Raw genomic sequence first — 22,330 nt, 5'->3', positions numbered from 1 at the left:
ATGCCTTGGTCCCCACCGTGGCCATTCTCGATCTTCATCTTTACCCTGCCACAGCAGAACACGCTTTCCTTGCCAGTTGCAAGCAGCAACTCCACCACAGTGAGCTACCTCACCAGGAAGAATATAATATGCTGCCCCCTGCTGCTCGGTCACAACAGTCCAGGGTTGCATAAGGCCGGGCTTACAGGACCTGTGGCTCCTCGTGGAGCCTAGCAGCAAGGCAGGGCCTGGAGAGCAGGCAGAGGTGCTGGGCCTGCCCGGGGGTGGGGGGAAGGCAGGTGACCGCCAAGAGCTGCGCTGTGTGGACGCCGGCAGGAGGGCAGTACCCCCGGTCAGGGCACCCTGGCTCAGCGCTGGGTGCTAGCTGCCCCGCGGAGGCAGCGAGGCCCAGCTAAAGGGAATCCCGCCTGCGTTGGCCGGGAATCGAACCCGGGTCAACTGCTTGGAAGGCAGCTATGCTCACCACTATACCACCAACGCACCTGTTACTGCGGCCTCCTAACCGCAACTCCTGCTCCTCCCCTTCACCCACTCTCGGCCTCTGCTGCCCCGCGCCACGGCTGGCCACCTCCTCCCACCCCCTGCGCACACGCTGCCACAACCTCCTACAAAGCACGTGCGCTTTTCTTGGCTAGAAAACCTCAAGCTGCACTAGCCACCGACTAGGGGAGATCAGCATCAGCGACTGCCCGGCGATGGAGCAGGACACTGGGCAAACCGGGACTGACCTCCAGGCACGGACTCTGCACAGGCTCCACGGGACCCCCTGGTGTGCACGTCGGCGGTCGGGGGGAGCGGGGGTGTCCCAGCACTGATCTCCGGTCCTAAGCAGCCGGGGAGGAAGGAAAGGATCGGGATGTCTGTCTTGTTCATGCTTGTATGAGGGCTGCTGGTGCTTCCGGGGGTGCTGCCAACGCTGCCGCTCCCCATCTGCCTTCATACGTGTGCCAGCTGGGCATGTACTATGAAAGTCTGAGCATGCTTGTGTGTGTCTACCTGCAGTGGCATGAGCGTAGCCAAACACCCACCCAGCTGCTCACTGCTTTCCCCGCCTTGAGTGGGACGCAGAGCATAGAAAGTAGGATGAGGAAGCCTCCAGGTCAGGATAAACACAAAGACACGCCTTAGCAAAAACCGTTCTGGGTAAAACAGATTCCGTTTGGGGGAAATAAATTTATTGCCAATTGAAATAGATTCACATAGTGAGAAACAACAAGACAAACAAAACCCACCAACTTCCCTCCCTCTTACCCAGGCTCAGCTTCACTCCCTCACTCCAGGCTCCTCTGTCCAACCACGCGGCACAGGGGGGATGCATTTTCCCTCTGCTCTTTCTGACACTATTTTTTTTTTTATACCTCCTCTCTCTGTCTGAGCATTTTCTGTCCTTTCTGGATTATGTTTTCATAGATGCCACAAACGATGGCTCAGCTGTGTCCTGTAGTTGGACTGCTGTGGAGCTGGAACCAGCCGTGTGCAGGGCATGAGATGGTATCGACTATGAAATGAAGACAAGCACCTAGGGCAAGCGGTATTCCTGTGGATGGCCCGTCACACGCAGAGCCAGAGGGGACCTCACAGTCAACATCCAAGCGAGCTTCTGGCCCACCAAGTACTCGGGTAGGAGGCAGCTCACCTGCAGATACCCATGCTGTGTTGCTGCTGATAGCCCACAAAGCACTCAGACAAGGAGAACTTCTGGCAGAGGCCACTCTCAATTGGTTTTGGAGGGTCATGGCCTGGCAAGGGAAGGAGCAACTCATCCTGGAGCTCCATCACAGGTGCCACAAACTTGGCTGATGGCTCAGTGTTATCCAGCTGGGTCCAGCACAGGGCAGCCCCTTACCCCTTCTCACAGAGGCCACCCTGCAGCATCCCCGCTGCCCTCCATACCGGTGCCTGGCCACATACAGCGCCCATTGGGAATACCTGCTCGGACCTGCTCCTGGCTGGACCTGCGAGTGGGCATGGCAGCAAACAGACTAGGATGGAGAAAGCCACCAGATGGCCAAGTTTACCGCACTGGTCTTTCCCAAACTAGCACCAGTCTTGTCCTCCTCCCCACCTGCAGACCTCCTCCCCACCTGCTTGTGGCTGGGAAATTGGGATTGAGCTGCCTGATGGGAAGACAGACACACCCGTGTCCCCAGGACACCCACTGCCTGGTGGGAGGAGCTCTGCCTGCTGCTCCTACCTGTCTCTGCCTTGCTGAGGGTGACTGCTGGCTGCTAAGAAAGCAAAGGAGAAAGAAGGCCTGAGGACAGAGAGAAGGGGCTGAGGGTGTGGGAGGGACACGGCCCTGCTTTCCCAAAGAGCTAGAGCAGAGCAGGTTAAAACTTGCTGAAGGAAGCAAGGCAGAGGCAGTGCCTGTCAGGAGCAGGGGGGAAAAGAGCATCTCGCTAGCAGAGGATGGTTTCGATCCATCGACCTCTGGGTTATGGGCCCAGCACGCTTCCGCTGCGCCACTCTGCTTCCTGTGGCCCCTTTGCCTGCGCCCTCCCACAGTGGTGGATGATGCCCCCTGGCACTGCCAGCACCAGTGCCTGTCCTCAGGTCCCCTTCCCTTCCTCCTGCCTGTGCTCTGCACATGCTTTTCCGAAGTAAGTTGAGTTCTCTGTATCAACTTTCTACGAAATTTTGGGCCCTCGCCAGGGACACCTGGCTCACCCCAAACTCTGTCATGTAGATGACTTTTGAACCAAGACTCTGTTATTTTATTTCATCCCCCTCTGGACCCACTTCTGGGGTCTGTGTGGGCTGTCCTCCCACTTCTGAGGTGGTTGGGTCCCCTTCTGAGAGCAGTTTGTCCTGCTTTCTGGGATAGTTTGCCCCCCTCTGGCATTGGTTTAATGCTCTTGGGACCGTATACGTGCATGTAAGCGATCTATCATAATCTGCTGTTATATTATCGATAAGTTCGCGTTACTAGGAATAAGTTTGTAGTAACCTGTGTGTATTATATATACAGACGTTGCTGTTGTTATTGAGTGCTGCTATTATTGTCACTGTTATTGATTGTTGCTATAATTTATTGTCGTTATTGTTTGCTGATAATAATTTGCAATAGCTTGCAATATATATATTTGCTTTATTAATCATAGGTATACTTGCTAGTGATGTTTTTTGTAGTATTTGTGAAATCTGTAATAAAGAAAAGAAATTTTGAGGATGAAGCCTCCATTTCCTTGGGTATTACGGAATCCTACAAACACACAGTCGCAATCTGTGCACAGCCACAGGCCAAGTAACCCTTTAGGTCGTGATGGCATGGACAGCTCAGTGACACCAACAGCTTTGGCCAGCTAAACTGCACCTAGAACTGCATTCACCCTATTAGAAGATCTTTATTCTACATGCTGTGAATTCAGTGTGACTTCAGGCACTGAAGTCTCTTTCAGTAGGATCCAGCTTCCTCCTGTCTTTGTTCCACCTCCTTATCTCCCTTACTAGACAAAAGAAAAGAAGCGATAATAATTGTTGGACCTTCTAGTGGGCCTGAGTCATGGCACCCATCCTGCTTCTGCCCCGTGCACAAAACCTGTGCAGGGCTTATAAAAAAGCCCTGCAGACGTGTGCCTTGGTCTCTGCCCTATACCACCGCATTTGCTCCTTCTCATTAAAGACTTTGTGCAGCATAGCTGGAGACTCGTGGTGGTTTGTTCTCCCCCCGCCTTGGCTGGCCAACACCGCTGAAAGGAAGAAGGAGAACCTGCTCCCTCCCATGACGGTGAGTCTGCCCCCACGCGTGGGGCACTCCCAGCTGTGGGTGGAGCTCCCTGAGCCGGAGCACCAAAAATAAGCAAGCAGGCAAGGGAAAGTCAGAAACGCCTCAGAGCAACGGAGAGAGCAAGAAGCACTGGACAGAATTGGAAATACAAGTACTGCCACAAACAGTGGTGGTCAAAGATGGGAAACGTGTGCCCAGGGAGGTTGCAGAGTCTCCATCTCTGGAGATGTGCAGCATCCAACCAGACAAAGGATGAAAAACGGCTTCTACTTGGCCTTGCTTTGAGCTGGGCTCAGACTGCATCGTGTCTCCACCCCGTCTGCTGTGTGATTCTCTGAGCCCCTGCTGGAGGCCCTCCTCCAGGAGCAGCCATCAAGCAGAAGTCAGCAGAGAGGGGGCGCTGGCCATTTCTGACGAAAGCTGCAGGGACTTGGTGGGCACAGGGTAGAAGGGTCACTGATGTCACTGCCAGTGCTGCAAGCACAGGAAAAGAAGGAAGATGTGAGTGCATCAAAGAATTGACCCAAGAGCAAGTCAAGGGAATTGGGTATAAGCATGGTGAGGGAGCCAAAAGGACCAGGCCCCACTGAGGTTTGCACTCAGATCGCTGGATTCAGAGGCCAGAGTGCTTACCATTACACCATGGGACCTCCTGGATGGTGCTTCTTTTTCCACTGTGGTCACCCTCACTCAGCCAAATCCCCCTGGCCAAGCCTGGCAGTCTCTCTGTCTCCCTGCCCATCACCAAGTATGGCCTCTCTACAGGGCCACCAAGCGTTCTCTGCTCATTTCACCTTTGGAGGGAGCTGCAGACCTCTTTGGGCAAGCCTGGTATGCCCTCTCTTGCAAGACCCAGGCTGTGAAACCCTTGCTTTTCCCTAATTAAACCTGGTTATGAAGTTTCCAGTAGAACCTCTTCAACGTTGCACCTCACAGGGTACATTCATGGACCAGCAATCGGTGGTTCGATGCCTGCACTTGCCATCTCTTCTCCACTTGGAGAAGAAGAGAAGGCTCCGGGGAGACCTTATAGCAGCCTTCCAGTACCCAAAGGGGGACTACATGATAGATGGAGAGGGACTCTTGATCAGGGAGTGGAGCCATGGGAGGAGGGGGAAGGGCAGCTTCCTCGCTTTTCTCTTTGGTTTCCTTCCTGGCAGCACCAGCTGCTGGGGCTGCCATGGTCCCCAGCCTGTTTGCTTCCCCAAGCTCATGGTAACTGCTCCTACCGCTGTAGGCTCTGATGCTGCTCCTCCCTGGGGAGAACCCTTTATGCCCCCCTTACAGGATTCAGTATGCAGCCAGAGATCTCCCAGAGCTCCCCAGGGCCTGGGACCTGCAGCTCGGGCCAGGCTGTCCCACACAGGACACCAGGTCACTCCGGGTCCTGCACTCCTGAGGCCTTTCTGTCTGAGGGCAGACCTTGGCAAGCCAGAGAGCCACCTTCAGCCAGCAGACCTCTTCTGTGGCTCATACTTCCTGACTGCGGTCCTTCTGAAAATTGCACCCAGTGCTGGTGCAACCTGTGGTGGGATTGCATGAGGATGTCTCTGTAGGCAGTGTGACTGTAGGATGGGGTTAGGGTGGGCATTTTGGTAGGGACCGGAGCATGCACAATCACGATCCTGGTCTTCGTAACTCCGTCTACTTGTAGCACTGCTGATGAGAGAGTGGGAGTCTGTAAATACTGTGCTACACCACCCCCACGTACAACCCACCATCCAGATTGGCTTTTGACTGTCAGCACAGCAAAGGACATTGCTTTTTTCTTTAAGCAACCCTGGAATCAGAGACTTGGCAATCTTTGTCCCCTTCAGGTAGAGAGTCCTACCGAGAGAGGCTCCTTGTGTTTCCCTTGGCCATAAGCTGCAAGAGAAATGAGGGTGTCTCAGTTCTTAGTTGTCAGGAACATCGTTACACCCAATTCCAGTAAAGTGCAGGGTGTCTCTGCAATGCCAGAGCCTGAACAGGCTAGGTCAGTGTCTCCAGGGGGACTGCAGATGAGACAGGCAGGCCTTTGAGCCATGACATAAAGAATAGATGAACGGAGCGCCTCTCTTATGAGGAGAGGCTGAGAGACCTGGGCCTGTTTAGCCTGGAGAAGAGAAGACTGCGGGGCATGAAGGACTCCCAGGCGATGAGGCCCAGCCAGCACAGGTTCATGAAAGGCAGGTCCTTCTTGACAAACTCGGCCTCCTTCTATGACAAGGTGAGCCGCTTGGTGGATGAGAGAAAGGCTGTGGGTGTTGTTTACCTGGACTTTAGTTAGTAAAGCCTTTGATACAGTCTCCCACAGTATCCTCCTGGAGAAACTGGCTGCCCATGGCTTGGGTGGGAGTACCCTTCGCTGGGTTAAAAACTGGCTCAAGGGCAGGGCCCAGAGAGAGGTGGACACGCTGGACGGACTCCTGCTTCCGCACCCCGGCACATGCACGACCACAACCTGCCATGTGTGCTTCTCTGGGTGCAGATGTTGGCCAGGGAAACTCAAGATGCTCGGTGCTGCCAACACTGCCTCTCCCCATCTGCGTTCATATGTGTGCCAGCTGTGCATGTACTATGAAAGTGTATGTGCGCTTGTGTGTATGTACCTGCAGCGCTTTAAGCCCAGACAAACACCCACCCAGCTGCTCACTCCTTTCCCCACCCTCAGGGGGATCCAGAGCATGCAAAAGAGGATGAGAAAGCTCATGGGTCAAGATAAACAGAGGGAAATGCCTTAGCAAAAACTCTTGTGGGCAAATCAGGCTTGACTGGGGAAATAAACAAACAAACAAACAAACAAATAAATAGATTTGCCAATTATTTGACAAATGCAGGGCATCGCCTTTCCTCTCCTCTGTCCCTGGATCAACTTTACTCCTTCACACCAGACTCCTTTATCTGCCCAAGCAGGGTGCATCTTCCCTCTGCTCTTCCTCCTTGTTTTGTTCCTTCCCCCTCTCCCTGTCTGGCATTTTCTGCCCTTTCTGGAATATCTTTCACAGAGGGGCCACAAACTTTGATGATGGTGAAACAGAAAACAGAGGGATTAACCATGACAGGGACGTATATCTCAACCTTGGAGGGGAGGAAAAAAACCAAAGAATTTCCCAAATAGCGGAGGCGGGCCTCAGCCTTGAAGGAACACTTCGCAAGCAAATGGGAACATCCTGACTGATAACAGGAGAAGATAACCAGAGACTTTACGACCCCTGCCAGACCACGCAGAAGACAAGCAGAACATCCTGATCGATTACAGGAAGATAGCAAGAGACTTTTATGGCCTCTATCAGCAAAACAATCGAATCGGTTCAGTGATCGTGGAACTTACTCCCTAAGACGCCCCCCCAAAGAAAAACACCAGGAGAAGATACGCACACGCCTGAAGGATGAGACTTATTATAATGAGGCTCCGGAAATAATTAACATAGTCACATCTATTGTTAGAACTAATTGTATTAGCCCATCCCATAGTTTGCATATGTATGATTTACCTTATAAATAACTACGGGTTTAGCCTAAGGGTGTGCAAGTTAGGAGGAGAAATCCCCCTTGCACCCGGCGCCGCAATAAACATACCTGCTTTATAACTCTATTCGAGTTGCAGGGTTTGTTTCCGCGCGTCAATGGCTCAGCTGTCTTGTGTGGTGGGTCCGCTGTGGAGCTGTGCCTGACACAGGGCAGCCCCTTATCTCTTCTCACAGAGGGCACTCTGCAGCATCCCCTACCCCAGACACTTCCAAAACCTTGCCATATGAAGCCAATACAGTTGGGAATACCACAGGGCATAACACTGAGGTAACACCGTTGGAGTCTGCCCCAGTCGCAGTCACATTCACGCTGTCCCGGGCTAACATGTGGTTGCATGGTGAGCCCTTTGGTTGAAACGAGGGTCATGTCAACCAGCCTGGGTTTCTTCTTAGGCACTGAATATGTCTATATCTTGTACACTTGTCTAGTATTAGCCCAGCAATCGGTGAGCAAAAAGCAGGCAATGCTAGGGTAACAATCACCTGCCCTATGGTATGATGTGTGCGTAGGCTAGGTGGATATTTTCTAGCACAGGTTTCTTGGTTTATATAATTTGGTCAAATATGAGCATCTGCCACATTGCGTGCTGCACGCCCGTCAGCAATTTGTTTGGTCGGATTCTACCCATTACCAGTTCCTGGTCTAAAGTCTGCCTTGCGCCGCTGCTGGTTTTGGTGGTGGATGATCGCTTTGGTGAATGCCCATGCCATCACTGACGAGTGATGGTGTCCATCTGACCAGGAAGTACCTTCCCCCGCGTACACAGGTGGCACCAGTTTTTCAGCTGCGTTTTCTTGTTACAGACCATTACCAAGATATTTTCATGCTGCTCTGTGACTGGCTGACAGCCATTTCTTGACCCCTTCATACCCACCTGCTCTCAGGCAGACCTGTGATTGGCTGCCAGGACCAGCCCACCCTACCCGTGTACCCAGAAGCACGTCAGGCAAGGAAGCCCCCACTCACTACATACCCGGAAGAGGCAACTTTTGACAGCGTCGTTCCCCATGGGTTCTCATACTGCTTTGTGATTGCCTGATGGCCATTTTTGACCCACGTTCTCAGATCTCCCTCTGGTGGGCTGTCCACTTCCTTTGGACCAAGAAGTGCTCAGATATAAAAAGATATACCATGCAGTTTATACCACAGTGGCATCCACCATGAAATGAAGACAAGCACCTAGGGCAAGTGGTATTCCTGTGGATGGCCCACCACCTGCAGAGCCAGAGGGGACCCCACAGTCAACATCCAAGAGACCCTCTGGCCCACCAAGTACCCAGGTGGGAGGCAGCTCACCTGCAGATACCTATGCCGTGTTGCTGCTGACAGCTCGTGAAGCACTCAGACAAGGAGAACTTCTGGCAGAGGCCACTTTCAATCGCTTTTGAAGGGTCATTGCAATTGAAAGGTCATGGCCTGGCAAGGGAAGGAGCAACTCATCCTGGAGCTCCATCACACGTGCTATCCATGCATCAAACTTGGCTGCTGGCTCAGTGTTGTGGAGGCAGACGGAACCAGCACAGGGCAGCCCCTTACCTCTTCCACAGAGGCCACCCTGCAGCAATTGAAGAACAATCCTCATTGCTCTAAACCAACCTGAAGCAATTGAAGAACAATCCTCATTGCTCTAAACCAATATCCTGTGTAGGTGAAGGGGCTTTATATCAGATTCAGGTCCATGCCTGGGGGCTTATTTGAAAGACAAGTCTCCTGTATTTTTTGGCAGCAAACAGACTAGGATGGAGAAAGCCACCAGATGGCCAAGCTGATCACACTGGTCTTTTCCAAACTAGCACCAGTCTTGTCCTCCTCCCCACCTGCAGAGTCCTGGAGGTCCCTGCTTGTGGCTGGAAGTTGGAATTGAGCTGCCTGATGGGATGACCGAAAGACCTGGGTCGCCAGGACACCCACTGCCTGGTGGGGGGAGCTCTGCGCTGTGCTCTGCCTGCTGCTCCACACCTACCCGTCTGCCTTGCTGAGGGTGACTTTGGACTTTGGGGGTGCTGGCTGCTAAGAAAGCAAGGGAGAAAGAAGGCGTGAGGACAGAGAGAAGGGGCTGAAGGTGCGGGAGGGCCCTGCTTTCCCAAAGAGCTAGAGCACTGCAGGTTAAAACTAAGCCTATCAGGAGGCTCTAGCTTTAATAAGCCCATTAGCACAGGATGGTTTCGATCCATCGACCTCTGGGTCGTGGGCCCAGCATGCTTCCGCTGCGCCACTCTGCTCCCTACAGCGCTTCAGCTGGACCTCCCACAGCCCTGCCTGATGCTCCCTGGCATTGCCAGCGCTCAGGCCTCCGTCCCTTCCTCTTACCTGTGCCCTCACCTGGGGTGGAAAATTGTCTCCCTGCAAAGTTCACCTCATTTGCGCCTGGGCTGGGTAGCTCAAGGACCTTGCTTTACCCTTCTCCCCACACCTCCTGCCCGTAACCCTGCACGGGGTCTGTCTCTTTGACCACCTGAGCTGGCTCTGGAGGAAGGGAAGGAAACCCCAGAGCAAGGGGGCACCTTGTTGCTTGGCAGGGTGGAGAGGAGGTGCTCTCCAGAGAGCTCACGAGGGCTGCAACCCTGCCCAGAAATCCAGCTCTCCAGAGGCTGCCGGACTGTACGTTGTGTAAAAGTCAGTTCCTTGCTGGCCGAGGAGTGAGACAAGGATGATTAGCATAGAATTACCAAGGGAATTGATTCTCCTGTTTTAGCTCTGCGCAGAGCGGTGCCCCAGCCTAACGCAGGGCGGACCGGCTATAGAGGAAAACAGGGGTTATATATGTTTCCAATACAGTTGTGTTGCCCAGTCAAATTACTCATGTGAAGGGGTGGGCAAATCAGTTATTCTTGCTCGCAAAATCGCCCTGTGCTCATCCCGGAACAGGGTGTGTGGATGTATGGTCAGTGGGGTGTTAATCCTCATTCTTCTAAACTAATGTCCCGTGTAGGTGAAGGGGCTTTGTATCAGATTCAGGCCCATTGCTGTTATGGCTATGGTTATATGCCTGGGGGTTTTCTGAAAGACAGATCTCCTGGTTTTTTATTGTCTGTATGAGCAGTTCTCCGTCAGTGAGAGCCGGTTTAGATTAAGTCTTCAGTCACATTGACCCTGAGGTAAAAGCTCTTAGCCCTAGTCAGTGTTTGTTCCTCTAAGCAAGTTGCATAGCACTTAGCACCTTTCCTTTCACACAGGCTGCAAGAGCCTTTCCCCCTTTCCCTGCCTGTGCTGTGCTGTGCTGTGCTCCCCCACAGCTCCTGGCGTGTCCTCCCTCCTGGCGCAGTCTTGCCCTTGCTGCTGCCCAACAGCCGAGGGCTGCCCCTGCCACCATGCAGGGTGCCAAAGAGCCAGAGAAACCCCTTCTCTCTGAACCTGATGCCATTCCTGTCCTGCCCAACACTGCTGGCGTGCAGGTGGCTCCCAGTTGCCCCAGGGCAGGGCTGGCCCAGCTGAAGTGGGTGGCAGCCAGTCTTAGATGCTGCAAGGCATCTGGGCTCTGGGCACGCTGAGCTGGTAGAGCGTCTTGGTGAGGGTGAGGGACGAGGTGGCAGTGCTGAAGCTTGCATTTTTGGGCTAGTGTTTGCTGGTTCCCCGACCCATCCACAGGCCAGAGCATGCAGCAGCCAGGCAGAGGAGAGAAAAGCAAAAGCAGGATGGAGAGGCCTGGGATGTGGGCACCGATGTGAGCATGGGGAGTGTGGCCCCAGCTGCAGGCCACAGCTGTGGTCTGCTGCAGGAGCTGTTACTCAGAGGAAAGTTCTTCACTGCAGATCAAGAGGCCCATGGCTCAGCTCTGGTGCCCTCTCCATTGTCCCTTCCCTTCTTCATTCATACCGACAATTCTCTGATCTTTTTTTTCCCTTGCAATGCTTCCCTGGCCCTCAGTGGCACGGCTGCGGGGAACGGACCATGCACCAGCAATAGGCTTTTCTCTTCTCTTTCTCCAGGCTCTCGCTGCGTGTGCCCCTCAGAGTTTCCCTTTTCTTTAAGATGCTGCACCACCCAGGCAGGCTGCCAGCACCTTCTCCTCTGCTGCCGCTCTGTTGGGAGCAGCTGGGTACGGGACTGAAAGAAGTCCCCTGGGAAGCCTCCGGCTCTCCTCTGTCCCACCCATCGAGGTCTGTGATGGCGGGGGGTGGTTTCCTGATGCCACGGTCACCATCTGCTCTCTTGCACTTCCACCTCTTTTCCCGAAGAGGAAGAGACAGAAGAGACCCACCTCTCATCTTTTTGTCCTGAAGGAAAATTTGTGAAAGCCCCTGGGAAAGTTTGTCCATGTGTGCAAGGACCAGGAACGGCTCAGGCAGAACATCCCCAGGACCGCAGGCAAGATCGCAGATCTCTGACGTGTCTGCCCTTCATCGTTAGCAGTGAGGTCCACTGGTGTGCAAAGAAGCACCTCTTCTGCAGCTCGTATTCGGTGCTGGCCCCTTCTCTTCCCCCAGCTTGGCTGCTGCTCCACACCGGTCCGCCTTAGTGAGACCTAAAGTGAGGGGCACTTTGTGAGTGCTGGCAGGATCTCCGATCCATGAGGTGTCTTCCCTTCATCTTTAGCACCGAGGGCCATGTTGTGCAGGCTGTCTTTGGAGGTGAGCTGCTGTAGTTTCAGGGATAGGGAAGACAGCTGCTGGGGCTGTGCTGCTTGGCGTGTCAGGTGAGAAGAGGCTCTGAAGTTCTGCTCAAGAAGCAACAACAGCGGCCCTCTGTTTCGTGGCTCATACTCAGTACTGGTCCGTTCTCTGCCCTCAACTTGCCTACCTTGTCAACGGGAGCAGGATTTCCCACTCGTGCAGGAATTTCAGGGGAGGGAGCAGGATTTCCCATTCGTGCAGGAATTTCAGGGGAGGGGCACGGACAAGTGCTGCAGGCAAGGGGTTTTACTGTCTCCCTGGGCACCAGGTACATGGAGCCGAGTCCCACAGCTGCAGCCTGGTCAGTTGCAGGGAGACCAAAAGGGGACTGTGCCCCGTAGTTGGCAGGATTCGAACCTGCGCGGGGAAACCCCAATGGATTTCTAGTCCATCGCCTTCACCACTCGGCCACAACTACCTGCTCCAGCTGTCTCTGCCCTGCTCATCACGTGCCCTCTGCAATGACACCCAGCTCCCGGGGAGTTCCAGTGCCAGCCTTCACTCAAAGATTTGCAGTTGCAACCTGCACGGAGCATGACGGGCACCTGGTGCCAGCCTTCCAGAAGCCTTGAGAGGCGTAACACCAGGAGCTATGGTGGCAGCTCCCAGTGCCTTGTCCTCAGCCAGGCATCTCAGATGTCCTGCCATGGGGGGAGGTGGGGGTGTGGCAGGGGGTGGGGGTGTGATTTCAGGAGGAAGTGAGTCTGTGTGAGGCTGGAAGCAGGAGGCCAGCCAGGCTCTGATCTGGAGGAGCAGGAGGCAGCACTGCACACAGGTGCGTTGGTGGACTTGTGCTGAGCACAGCTGCCTTCCAAGCAGTTGACGCGGCTTCAATTCCTGGACAATGCAAACAGATATCTCTTCAGTCTGGCTCCAGGCTTTCTTACGTCTTCTTCTGCTGGCAGGTTGTCCCTTCCCCCTCCTCCTATGGCTCCACTCCCTGATCAAGAGTCCCTTTCCATCTCCAAGTGGAGAAGAGATGGCAAGTGCAGGCATCGAACAACCGATGACTGGTCCATGAATGTACCCTGTGAGGTGCAACGTTGAAGAGGTTCTACTGGAAACTTCATAACCAGGTTTAATTAGGGAAAAGCAAGGGTTTCACAGCCTGGGTCTTGCAAGAGAGGGCATACCAGGCTTGCCCAAAGAGGTCTGCAGCTCCCTCCAAAGGTGAAATGAGCAGAGAACGCTTGGTGGCCCTGTAGAGAGGCCATACTTGGTGATGGGCAGGGAGACAGAGAGACTGCCAGGCTTGGCCAGGGGGATTTGGCTGAGCGAGGGTGACCAAAATGAGCCATCCAGGAGGTCCCATGGTGTAATGGTAAGCACTCTGGCCTCTGAATCCAGCGATCTGAGTGCAAACCTCAGTGGGGCCTGGTCCTTTTGGCTCCCTCACCATGCTTATACCCAATTCCCTTGACTTGCTCTTGGGTCAATTCTTTGATGCACTCACATCTTCCTTCTTTTCCTGTGCTTGCAGCACTGGCAGTGACATCAGTGACCCTTCTACCCTGTGCCCACCAAGTCCCTGCAGCTTTCGTCAGAAATGGCCAGCGCCCCCTCTCTGCTGACTTCTGCTTGATGGCTGCTCCTGGAGGAGGGCCTCCAGCAGGGGCTCAGAGAATCACACAGCAGACGGGGTGGAGACACGATGCAGTCTGAGCCCAGCTCAAAGCAAGGCCAAGTAGAAGCCGTTTTTCATCCTTTGTCTGGTTGGATGCTGCACATCTCCAGAGATGGAGACTCTGCAACCTCCCTGGGCACACGTTTCCCATCTTTGACCACCACTGTTTGTGGCAGTACTTGTATTTCCAATTCTGTCCAGTGCTTCTTGCTCTCTCCGTTGCTCTGAGGCGTTTCTGACTTTCCCTTGCCTGCTTGCTTATTTTTGGTGCTCCGGCTCAGGGAGCTCCACCCACAGCTGGGAGTGCCCCACGCGTGGGGGCAGACTCACCGTCATGGGAGGGAGCAGGTTCTCCTTCTTCCTTTCAGCGGTGTTGGCCAGCCAAGGCGGGGGGAGAACAAACCACCACGAGTCTCCAGCTATGCTGCACAAAGTCTTTAATGAGAAGGAGCAAATGCGGTGGTATAGGGCAGAGACCAAGGCACACGTCTGCAGGGCTTTTTTATAAGCCCTGCACAGGTTTTGTGCACGGGGCAGAAGCAGGATGGGTGCCATGACTCAGGCCCACTAGAAGGTCCAACAATTATTATCGCTTCTTTTCTTTTGTCTAGTAAGGGAGATAAGGAGGTGGAACAAAGACAGGAGGAAGCTGGATCCTACTGAAAGAGACTTCAGTGCCTGAAGTCACACTGAATTCACAGCATGTAGAATAAAGATCTTCTAATAGGGTGAATGCAGTTCTAGGTGCAGTTTAGCTGGCCAAAGCTGTTGGTGTCACTGAGCTGTCCATGCCATCACGACCTAAAGGGTTACTTGGCCTGTGGCTGTGCACAGATTGCGACTGTGTGTTTGTAGGATTCCGTAATACCCAAGGAAATGGAGGCTTCATCCTCAAAATTTCTTTTCTTTATTACAGATTTCACAAATACTACAAAAAACATCACTAGCAAGTATACCTATGATTAATAAAGCAAATATATATATTGCAAGCTATTGCAAATTATTATCAGCAAACAATAACGACAATAAATTATAGCAACAATCAATAACAGTGACAATAATAGCAGCACTCAATAACAACAGCAACGTCTGTATATATAATACACACAGGTTACTACAAACTTATTCCTAGTAACGCGAACTTATCGATAATATAACAGCAGATTATGATAGATCGCTTACATGCACGTATACGGTCCCAAGAGCATTAAACCAATGCCAGAGGGGGGCAAACTATCCCAGAAAGCAGGACAAACTGCTCTCAGAAGGGGACCCAACCACCTCAGAAGTGGGAGGACAGCCCACACAGATCCCAGAAGTGGGTCCAGAGGGGGATGAAATAAAATAACAGAGTCTTGGTTCAAAAGTCATCTACATGACAGAGTTTGGGGTGAGCCAGGTGTCCCTGGCGAGGGCCCAAAATTTCGTAGAAAGTTGATACAGAGAACTCAACTTACTTCGGAAAAGCATGTGCAGAGCACAGGCAGGAGGAAGGGAAGGGGACCTGAGGACAGGCACTGGTGCTGGCAGTGCCAGGGGGCATCATCCACCACTGTGGGAGGGCGCAGGCAAAGGGGCCACAGGAAGCAGAGTGGCGCAGCGGAAGCGTGCTGGGCCCATAACCCAGAGGTCGATGGATCGAAACCATCCTCTGCTAGCGAGATGCTCTTTTCCCCCCTGCTCCTGACAGGCACTGCCTCTGCCTTGCTTCCTTCAGCAAGTTTTAACCTGCTCTGCTCTAGCTCTTTGGGAAAGCAGGGCCGTGTCCCTCCCACACCCTCAGCCCCTTCTCTCTGTCCTCAGGCCTTCTTTCTCCTTTGCTTTCTTAGCAGCCAGCAGTCACCCCCAGCAAGGCAGAGACAGGTAGGAGCAGCAGGCAGAGCTCCTCCCACCAGGCAGTGGGTGTCCTGGGGACACGGGTGTGTCTGTCTTCCCATCAGGCAGCTCAATCCCAATTTCCCAGCCACAAGCAGGTGGGGAGGAGGTCTGCAGGTGGGGAGGAGGACAAGACTGGTGCTAGTTTGGGAAAGACCAGTGCGGTAAACTTGGCCATCTGGTGGCTTTCTCCATCCTAGTCTGTTTGCTGCCATGCCCACTCGCAGGTCCAGCCAGGAGCAGGTCCGAGCAGGTATTCCCAATGGGCGCTGTATGTGGCCAGGCACCGGTATGGAGGGCAGCGGGGATGCTGCAGGGTGGCCTCTGTGAGAAGGGGTAAGGGGCTGCCCTGTGCTGGACCCAGCTGGATAACACTGAGCCATCAGCCAAGTTTGTGGCACCTGTGATGGAGCTCCAGGATGAGTTGCTCCTTCCCTTGCCAGGCCATGACCCTCCAAAACCAATTGAGAGTGGCCTCTGCCAGAAGTTCTCCTTGTCTGAGTGCTTTGTGGGCTATCAGCAGCAACACAGCATGGGTATCTGCAGGTGAGCTGCCTCCTACCCGAGTACTTGGTGGGCCAGAAGCTCGCTTGGATGTTGACTGTGAGGTCCCCTCTGGCTCTGCGTGTGACGGGCCATCCACAGGAATACCGCTTGCCCTAGGTGCTTGTCTTCATTTCATAGTCGATACCATCTCATGCCCTGCACACGGCTGGTTCCAGCTCCACAGCAGTCCAACTACAGGACACAGCTGAGCCATCGTTTGTGGCATCTATGAAAACATAATCCAGAAAGGACAGAAAATGCTCAGACAGAGAGAGGAGGTATAAAAAAAAAAATAGTGTCAGAAAGAGCAGAGGGAAAATGCATCCCCCCTGTGCCGCGTGGTTGGACAGAGGAGCCTGGAGTGAGGGAGTGAAGCTGAGCCTGGGTAAGAGGGAGGGAAGTTGGTGGGTTTTGTTTGTCTTGTTGTTTCTCACTATGTGAATCTATTTCAATTGGCAATAAATTTATTTCCCCCAAACGGAATCTGTTTTACCCAGAACGGTTTTTGCTAAGGCGTGTCTTTGTGTTTATCCTGACCTGGAGGCTTCCTCATCCTACTTTCTATGCTCTGCGTCCCACTCAAGGCGGGGAAAGCAGTGAGCAGCTGGGTGGGTGTTTGGCTACGCTCATGCCACTGCAGGTAGACACACACAAGCATGCTCAGACTTTCATAGTACATGCCCAGCTGGCACACGTATGAAGGCAGATGGGGAGCGGCAGCGTTGGCAGCACCCCCGGAAGCACCAGCAGCCCTCATACAAGCATGAACAAGACAGACATCCCGATCCTTTCCTTCCTCCCCGGCTGCTTAGGACCGGAGATCAGTGCTGGGACACCCCCGCTCCCCCCGACCGCCGACGTGCACACCAGGGGGTCCCGTGGAGCCTGTGCAGAGTCCGTGCCTGGAGGTCAGTCCCGGTTTGCCCAGTGTCCTGCTCCATCGCCGGGCAGTCGCTGATGCTGATCTCCCCTAGTCGGTGGCTAGTGCAGCTTGAGGTTTTCTAGCCAAGAAAAGCGCACGTGCTTTGTAGGAGGTTGTGGCAGCGTGTGCGCAGGGGGTGGGAGGAGGTGGCCAGCCGTGGCGCGGGGCAGCAGAGGCCGAGAGTGGGTGAAGGGGAGGAGCAGGAGTTGCGGTTAGGAGGCCGCAGTAACAGGTGCGTTGGTGGTATAGTGGTGAGCATAGCTGCCTTCCAAGCAGTTGACCCGGGTTCGATTCCCGGCCAACGCAGGCGGGATTCCCTTTAGCTGGGCCTCGCTGCCTCCGCGGGGCAGCTAGCACCCAGCGCTGAGCCAGGGTGCCCTGACCGGGGGTACTGCCCTCCTGCCGGCGTCCACACAGCGCAGCTCTTGGCGGTCACCTGCCTTCCCCCCACCCCCGGGCAGGCCCAGCACCTCTGCCTGCTCTCCAGGCCCTGCCTTGCTGCTAGGCTCCACGAGGAGCCACAGGTCCTGTAAGCCCGGCCTTATGCAACCCTGGACTGTTGTGACCGAGCAGCAGGGGGCAGCATATTATATTCTTCCTGGTGAGGTAGCTCACTGTGGTGGAGTTGCTGCTTGCAACTGGCAAGGAAAGCGTGTTCTGCTGTGGCAGGGTAAAGATGAAGATCGAGAATGGCCACGGTGGGGACCAAGGCATACACGAGTAGGCGATTTGGGGTTGGGGTGGGTTGAGCCCGGCGGGACGCCCTATCACTCCCCTCCTCAGCTAGAGAGGGGACAAAAAATATAACAAAAAGCTTGAGATAAGGACAGAGAGGTCCCTCAGCAATTACAGTCATGGGCAAAACAGCGGGAGGACTCTTCACGCTCTTCCCCTGCTCCAGCATGGGGTCCCTCTCACAGGAGATAGCGCTCCAGAAACTTCTCCAGTGTGAGTCCTTCCCATGGGCTGCAGATCTTCATGAACTGCGCCAGCACGGGTCCTGGCCCTTTCCACAGGGGCCAGTTTTTCAGGAACAGACTGCCCCAGCGTGTGTCCCCTGCGGGACCACAGGTCCTGCCAGAAAACCTGCTCCAGCATGGGCTCCTCTCTCCACGGGGTCACAGGTCCTGCCAAGAGCCTGCTCCCGCACAAGCTTCCCACAGGGTCACAGTCCCCTTTGGGCATCCATCTGCTCCAGCAAGGTGTCCTCCACGGGCTGCAGGTGGATATCTGCTCCACTGAGGACCACCATGGGCTGCAGAGGGGACAGTCTGCGTCGCCATGATCTTCACCACAGGCTGCAGGGGAATCCCCGCTCCAGCACCTAGAGCACCTCCTCCCCTCCTTCTTCGCTGACCTTGGTGTCTGCACCAGATGTGTGTTTCTCTCACATCTTCTCGCTCCTCTCTCTGGCTGCAATTGTGCAGTTGGTATTTTTTCCTGCCTTCTTGAATGTGTTATCACAGAGGCGCTACCACTGTTACAGATAGGCTCATCCTTGGCTGGCGGTGGATCTGTCTTGGAGCCGGCTGGCATTGGCCCTGTCAGACACGGGGAAAGATTCTGACATCTTCTTACAGAAGGGGGGCCTGTAGCCCCGCCGCTACCAAAGCCTTGCCATGCAAACCCAATGCAGGGGTACAGTGGGAGGATGTCTGTTCTTTATATAATGTCTCAAAGTCACACTGGAATGAATTTGCTCTCCAGCCTCCTCCATTTTTTCCCATCTCTCCAGTGCTGGCTGGTCAAATGGGGGGTTTCTTCCCCTTCAGAGGGGACACTGGTATTTACAATGCCTGTGTTCAGAGCACAGCATTAGTTCCTCTACAGCATTCTTTCCTGAAAACAGACACACTAACTTGGTTTGAAATACTCCATTTAACAATCAAGACTGTGTGTCTCAGAGACCCTACGCCCCCAGTGCTGACTGATTTTGTCCAGTCTCCGGCCCTGCAGAGACAACCTGAAGTTTACTGGAATTGGGTGTAACGATGTTCCTGGTAACCAAGAACTGAGACACCCTCATTTCTTTTGCAACTTTTGCAACTTGTGGGCCAAGGGAAACACAGGGAGCCTCTCACAACTAGACTTGAAGAGTCTCAAGGGTACAAAGCTTCTCACATCTCTGATTCCAGGGTTGCTTAAAGCAAAGGAAGCAATGCTCTTTGCTGTGCTGACAGTCAAAACCCAATCTGGGCAGCGAGCTTGTATGGAGGGTTTGGGTTGGCACAGTATTTACAGACTCCCACTCTGTCATCAGCAGTGCTACAAGTAGACGGAATTACGAAGACCAGGATCGTGACTCTGCATGCTCCGGTCCCTACCAAAATGCCCACCCTAACCCCATCTTGCAGCCACACTGCCTACACCCAGACCCGAAAGCCAGTGCTTTCCCCCTTTCCACTCCGTACCCACCCCCTGGAGATTATTCCCACAAAACCAACAAAAGAGAAAATTGCAATGGCTATTTTTCATATGATGTTTATGAACAACAGCTGAGAGGACATATCAAAAGGCCTGTATTAACATTCACATCTGACCAATTGGGACAACGGTCTTTTACCATCCTCGCAGTAAAGGAAGGTTACTCTGGGTGGCATTTCTTGTATTTCCACCTGTGTCCATTGCTTTTTACCCGCCCACTGGGCACATCTCACAAGAAGATGGCGTTCTCCTTTACTCTGCCTGTCATCCCTCCCACCACAGGTATTTGGAGACATGGATAAGGTGCCTCCTCACCCTTCCCTTCCCTTCCCTTCCCTTCCCTTCCCTTCCCTTCCCTTCCCTTCCCTTCCCTTCCCTTCCCTTCCCTTCCCTTCCCTTCCCTTCCCTTCCCCAGGCTAAGCAACCCCAGCCGTCCCAGCCTCTCTCTGTATGACAGATGAGCCAAGTCCTTAATCACCTCAGTGTCCCTTTGGCAGGGCTGACAAAACCTCTAGCTGTGCAGAAGTGGGAAGCAGCCACACAATGACACCCGTGGAGCCCCTGCAAGGGGACCTAGCATGCAGACGTCCAGGTCTCCTGCAGAGGAACAACACTTAGCAGAAGGATTTCCACTTGCTGCTGGGAATAGATGGAGGAAGAGAGAAAGCAGAAGCAACAGCATTCAGTCAGAGGAAGACGTACACCTGTCCCAAAGTTTCTGCAACTCAATCAGCAATGACTGCTGAGAGGGTTTGGTGGCGCAGCCATGGCCACACTCCTGCTGCAGAGTTCCCGTCTTCCTTCCCGCTCCAAAGGGGATGATGCGCCGGCTTCAGCAGTTCAGACTGCAGCGGGGGATAGGCAGACACAGCCCTGACCCCCCCAGACCAAGGGAGCCCCCAGAAGAGATGGGAACCCCCCCGGTGCTGAGGGAGCTCCCGACAGCAGCTGACAGAGAGGATCCCACGGCTGTGCTCTGCAGGAAAGAGGTGAGGATGGGGCCCGGCAGGGTCACCACCACCAGGGAGGCCTCGATGGCCACCGTCGAGTCAGCGCAGCGGGCGACGCAGGGCTCGCTGCAGCTGCTTGCAAGTGGGGTTGGGCCACAGGCTCCGCAGGGGCGTGGGGGACAGGGTCTGAAGCAAGACATCTCTCGGTGAGGGAGGCAAAGCTGAAACACAGAGCAGGGAGGAAACACGGACTCCAACATCAGCCTGTCTATTGTTTCTTCCACTCTCGCTGAAGATATACTTTGCTGCCATGCACCTCTATTTTGAGCTCCACATCCAGAAAGAACCTGCAGCTGATTTTACTAACGCGCACAACACCCTAGGGCTAGATCTGAAGGACTGGGAGCAAAGACCTGCCTAACTGACTACCGATTCCACCAGGACCTCCTCCTGCATTTCCTGGTACGATAGCATGGGTAAAGATTGATGAAATGGACCCAGCTCAAACAGGCTGGGTTGAACAGCTATCTCAGAAATCACCTCTTATAAATGCACACTGTGCCTACAGCTCCCACAACACTCACTGTGCCCTCCGAGTTGCGCGGGACGGGAAGGCTGACCCCCTTTGAGATAGGACCCAGCACAGTGGGTGTAAAGCGCCTGTGGAAAGACTGATCACATTCCATCCCCAGAACTAACACTGCTGCATTGAAGAAGGCACTGGATGAGCTTGTCCAGTTGGTTAGAGAGCACGTGCTGCAGCTGCAAATTCTGGTGGGCAGACCTCCCTGCGGCTGAGCCCCATTGATCCCCTTCTGCTTGAAAGAACCCCTCCCTTCCCACCTCTCCCAGGCCACCACCATCAAAAGGCAAAGAGGTGGCAGCCCTCAAACAGTTCTGTTGTAGGGCCAGGCTGAGGCAGCCCAAGTGTCAGCCTGAGTAACCACCATGACAGCAGTTCAGCCCACGGGGAGAGATGGAGCGGACTCGGGCTTACCTTGCTCCTTGAGGAAAAGGAGGCAAGAGAGGAGGATGCGGAGCCAGGAGCAGCGCAGGCTTTTATGCTTTTCATGAAGCATCTGAACACCTAGCAGTTACTGCTCACTGAAGCCCCAATGGTGATTAAGCCCTGGCCTCTTTCACCTGAAATGTTTTGCTCCAGCTGCATACCATCGAATACCAATATATTTAATTTGTGTCCAGGCCTGCGAAAACCCACTGGCTCAGAGGTCTCAGGCTAGCTGGGCAGAGATTTTACGTGGCTTTCCATCACACGGATGCCATTTGTTCCGTCGCCTTCTTCATGGTGAGCTTGGCCACCAGTCACGTTATTCAGCTATTAGGGACGCCTCCAGTCAGCTCTCAAGTGCTTTCAGTCCAGGGGCTCATGCTGACCCAGGGAGATACGCCTCTCCAGCGGGTCATTGTAGGCTCACAGGAGATGGCGGGAGAAGAGACTCATATCTCCAGGGATGTGGCAAAGCTCAACGACAAGGAAAAACCATTGTGGGCTGAGGGCAAGCTTGAGGGCCTCAGGGACCTTGCTTACGCTCAGCAGGCTCTGCCAGAACCTGTCTTTTCTGCCCGCGAGCCCAGGGAACAAAGGCAGTTTCTTCACGATGAAGAGCAGAGGGTCGGGCAGGTCCCTCTCAACTAATCTCTCCCTGGGATCTCCATTGCCATGTACCCTGATGACTTGACCAGGCCCTCACGCTTCTTCCAACCAGGGGGTTGGGCTCAGCTTGGGAAGTGGAGAACCTGTGGGAACGAAGCAAATCGGCGCATAGGAGGGTGATCAAAGGGGTGCCCGCGTCCTCCCCTGAAGGAGAAAACCCGCACCCAAATTGACCTGTTTTGCTCAGTGAGTTCACCCCAGAGGCCAAAGGCTTGGATGGTCTGCTTTTGAAGAGAGCCTCGGGGCAGGGAGCCAAAAACTGATGGCTCTCTTTTCTGGGTCAGAGATCAGGTGGCCCCTTCCATGCATTTCAAATTTCAAAAGGACATGGGATCGGTCTCCCAGAGCACCTGGGAGTCATCGTGATGTGGAAGAGTTGGGAAAAACCCTGAGCTCCAGGCAAACATGAGCCATCGTGCTGTTGGCTTCACTTCACAGTTGGACACTGTGCCCCTGTCTCA

At 54.0% G+C, this 22,330-nt stretch overlaps 5 non-coding genes across 5 annotated transcripts; 2 read left to right on the top strand and 3 right to left on the bottom strand.

The window, feature by feature from the left end:
- Positions 1-408: 408 nt before the first annotated feature.
- TRNAG-UCC (transfer RNA glycine (anticodon UCC)) lies at positions 409-480 on the bottom strand. Its single transcript has one exon. It is a non-coding gene; the product is annotated as a tRNA-Gly (tRNA).
- Positions 481-2,400: 1,920 nt separating this feature from the next.
- On the bottom strand, positions 2,401-2,472 carry TRNAM-CAU (transfer RNA methionine (anticodon CAU)). Its single transcript has one exon. It is a non-coding gene; the product is annotated as a tRNA-Met (tRNA).
- A 9,717-nt stretch (positions 2,473-12,189) lies between these two features.
- On the bottom strand, positions 12,190-12,271 carry TRNAS-AGA (transfer RNA serine (anticodon AGA)). The gene has a single exon. It is a non-coding gene; the product is annotated as a tRNA-Ser (tRNA).
- A 2,791-nt stretch (positions 12,272-15,062) lies between these two features.
- TRNAM-CAU (transfer RNA methionine (anticodon CAU)) lies at positions 15,063-15,134 on the top strand. Its single transcript has one exon. It is a non-coding gene; the product is annotated as a tRNA-Met (tRNA).
- Positions 15,135-17,054: 1,920 nt separating this feature from the next.
- On the top strand, positions 17,055-17,126 carry TRNAG-UCC (transfer RNA glycine (anticodon UCC)). Its single transcript has one exon. It is a non-coding gene; the product is annotated as a tRNA-Gly (tRNA).
- Positions 17,127-22,330: the final 5,204 nt, after the last annotated feature.

The sequence above is a fragment of the Numenius arquata genome, unplaced genomic scaffold (genome assembly GCF_964106895.1).
Source record: "Numenius arquata unplaced genomic scaffold, bNumArq3.hap1.1 HAP1_SCAFFOLD_1167, whole genome shotgun sequence".
NCBI lineage: Eukaryota > Metazoa > Chordata > Aves > Charadriiformes > Scolopacidae > Numenius > Numenius arquata.
This window is presented reverse-complemented; position numbering and strand designations above follow the sequence as displayed.